This window comes from Palaemon carinicauda, chromosome 18 (assembly GCF_036898095.1).
Source record: "Palaemon carinicauda isolate YSFRI2023 chromosome 18, ASM3689809v2, whole genome shotgun sequence".
Taxonomy (NCBI): domain Eukaryota; kingdom Metazoa; phylum Arthropoda; class Malacostraca; order Decapoda; family Palaemonidae; genus Palaemon; species Palaemon carinicauda.
This window is the reverse complement of record NC_090742.1, coordinates 14,133,857-14,137,780: the sequence shown is the minus strand read 5'-3', so window position 1 is coordinate 14,137,780 and position 3,924 is coordinate 14,133,857.

Sequence of the window (3,924 nt, the reverse complement as noted above, 5' to 3'; positions counted from 1 at the left end):
TCCCTTTTTCGGAGGAGGTACTTTTTCATCCAGTGAAATTTGTGCTAATTTATTTATGGATGTTCTTCTGTTTGTTTTACATTCGAAGGTGTACCCTATTACCTAATATTCGATAATAATGGAAGTGTATAGACTTCTTGAATTTAGGGAGGACCACCTGACTGATTTTGCCAGCTGCTCCGTAATTAAAAGTGTGTGGTAAAGCTGCACAATTTTACGGTGAGTGGGTTCTGTAAGGTTTCGAGAACGTTCGTCAGGAGTAATGGACTCAATTTGAGGAGAAATCTAAAGCAAATAGCATTGAAGCAGAAGGATTCAGAGACACGCTTGAAGGTGAAAAGCTTTGAAAAAGCCTGTGGCTGATGATTATTTCAAACACCAGTGTCGTTCGTCGCTTTGTGTCGATGGTTTGCTGGTTTTTGGTCGTCTCTTTGTGTAGATGGTCTGTTGGTCGTCTCTTTGTGTGGATGATTCGTATGTAGTAGTAGGTTGACCAGGGCACCAGCCACCCGTTGAGATACTACCGCTAAAGAGTTATGGGACCATTTAACTGGCTATACAGTGCTGCATTGGATCCTTCTCTCTGGTTATGGTTCATTTTCACTTTGCCTACACATACACCGAATAGTCTGGCATATTCTTTACAGATTCTCCTGTCCTAATACACCTGCTAACACTGATAACCAAACAATTTTTCTTCACCCAAGTGGTTAACTACTGTACTCTAATTGATCAGTGGCTACTTTCCTCTTGGTAAGGGTAGAAGAGACTCTTTAGCTATGGTAAGCAGCTCTTCTAGGAGAAGGACACTCCAAAATCAAACCATTGTTCTTTAGTCTTGGATAGTGCCATAACCTCTGTACTATGGTCTTCCATTATCTTGGATTAGAGTTCTCTTGCTTAAGGGTACACTCGGGCACTATTCCATCTGGTTTCTCTTTCTTTTGTTTTGTTAAAGTTTTTATAGTTTATATAGGAAATATTTATTTAGATGATGTTACTGTACTTAGAATATTTTATTTTTCCTTGTTTCCTTTCCTCGCTGGGCTATTTTCCCTGTTGGGGCCCCTGGGCGTGTAGCATCCTGCTTTTCCAACTAGGGTTGTAGCTTAGCAAGTAATAATAATAATAATAATAATAATAATCATTTGTGTGGACGGTCCGTATGTTTTTGGTCGTCTTTTTGTGTGGATGATCCTCATGTTTTTGGTCGTCATTTTTTGTGGATGGTCTGTTGGTCGTCTCTTTGTGTGGATAGTCCGTATGTTTTGGTCGTCATTTTGTGTGGATAGTCCGTATGTTTTAGGTCGTCTTTTTGCGTGGATAGTCCGTATGTTTAGGTCGTCTCTTTGTGTGGATGGTCTGCATGTTTTTGGTTGTCTATTTGTGGATGGTCCGTATGTTTTGGTCGTCTCTTTGTGTGGATGGTTGTATGTTTTTGATCGTCGTTTTGTATGGATGGTCCGTATGTTTTTGGTATTTTGGTGGTGTTATTGTTACTGAATAGCTATTCATCGCTAACCCTTCTGTTCTTGCTTTGCTTTACTCAGTACGTAAACCTGCTCTAATAGTGCAACATTTATACCAACCCCTTAATTGTGACGTTATCTCAACTTGCATATATTTTTTTATCAGTTATAATTCATCTTCGATTTCTTTTCTCTATTTACTTTCTCTTCCTGATGATTCTTAATCTATTTTTGGGGTATGCCCCATTTTATCTTCAACTCAATTTCATATTCCTTCAGCCTTTGGCTAACAAGGACACTGCGTAGCATGTCTCAAAGATTTTGCTTTCTTATATAGGAATTTTCACAATTTTCACTGGCCATATTGGTTTTGGCTAATTTTTTATGGCCGGATGCCTTTCTGCCGCCAACCCTCCCCATTTACCCGGGCTTGGGACCGGCACCAAGTTGATTGATTAATTGATTGATTTAAAGTTTTCAGGCATCCTGACATGCACCAAGTTGAGGTTGGCTTGCCCCCCCCCCTCAGTGGTTGGGTTTTTCTTATATAGTAATGCATAAATTATATTTATCTATGATTTCTTCACATAGAATATTCTTTGTATAATAGTTTATTGACGTTCATGAAATTCACATTTACAGTTTTGGAAGTCTTATATAGTTTTAGGTCTCCATTTAGTCTTGAATTAATCTTAAATTAATGATAATTTATGTGCTGCTGCAGTATTCAGATAGATGAATAAGCTTACTGTTGCTAAAGAAAAGAAATAGAATTATGCTAGAAGTATTAAAAAGATTGTTATACAATTTGATCAACAGAGGATTTGGATTTTTGAACTATAGTTGATGATTATGATGTATTCATTCTTATGTGAGAATTATTATTATTATTATTGTTATTATTATCATTATTATTACTATTATTGTTGTTGATATTATTATTATTATTATCATTATAGTTAATATTATCATTAGTAGTAGTAGTAGTAGTAGTAGTAGTAGTAGTAGCTAAGCTACTACCCTAGCTGGAAAAGCAGGATGGTGTAATCCCAGTGGCAATGAATAACCAAAATAAAATACTTTTGCACTAATTATTTAATTACGCGTGGTTTTCTTAATGATTTTTTTTTCGTTAGGGAGACATTGCATAGACGAGACTTTCATTTTCAGCCTCTCTTCATCGCACGCCTCGTCTCTTCGGGAAATGGGACGGAAATGCATCGGAAGGTTGCTCAGAAAGAGATAGTTTTTTGGGACCGAGTGGAATAGAGGCTTGGCCCGGGGTGGGGGGGGGGGATTTATGTTGGGAATAAGATGTCTTTTGTTTATGTTGGGAATGTGAATGTCCTCGATTTCAAGATGGTTGTTCTATGTTTAATGAATTGGGGGTTTATGTGTTTGAAAGAGAGAGAGAGAGAGAGAGAGAGAGGAGAGAGAGAGAGAGAGAGAGAGAGAGAGAGAGAGAGAGAAAAAAACAAATTCCAGAGGAATATTTCCCTGAGAGAGAGAGAGAGAGAGAGAGAGAGAGAGAGAGAGAGAGAGAGAGAGAGAGAGAGAGGGGGGGAATATTTCCATGAGAGAGAGAGAGAGAGGGGGGAATATTTCCATGAGAGAGAGAGAGAGAGAGAGAGAGAGAGAGAGAGAGAGAGAGAGAGAGAGAGAGGGAGGGGAATATTTCCATGAGAGAGAGAGAGTAAAAAAAATTCCAGAGGACTATTTCCCTGAGAGAGAGAGAGAGAGAGAGAGAGAGAGAGAGAGAGAGAGAGAGAGAGAGAGAGAGAGAGAGGCATGTTTCCATTTCAGAAAGAGAGAGAAAGTTTTTACTAGAAGACTCTTTCTATCTCCTCTGAGGAAGGTGATTACATGGGCAAGGCCAAGAGAGATAGATGGAAGAACAAGATCATTTCCTCTCACATCAAGCTTCGTTAAATGTTTCTTTAGATAAAAAAAAAAAAAAAGTTTTTTTGTAGCCGTAAAACTCCGCCAGTGCTGAGAAATCCACATTCCGAAGGTCTCTTTCCGTAAATCTAAATATATTTCTTTCCTAAAATCTATGTAGTAGTTGCCCGTCACGAGGCTAAGATTTTGAGTTTTTAAAATCCATAAATCTTTTTACATAGTTGAATAATTAAAAGAGAAAACTTATACAATTTAACAAATTAGAAGAAGAAAACTTCCTTAGTAAACGTTTCATAGATTTATTACTTTTGGATTTATGTTGCCTACTTTTGTGTAGTTTTGATATTTTATTCTATATTACTTTTGTAAAAGGAAAAATTCAATTCTTGTGATACTTTTAATGTATGTAATATAACCACTTCGTGCGTAATTATCTTTATAGATAATTTGTGAATGTTTATTTTCTTTACATGGCTATTTCGTGCGTAAATATCTGTATTCTTTATAAATTATATGCATTTTTTTGACCATGTTGTCATGCCTTTCGAGTTCTGAA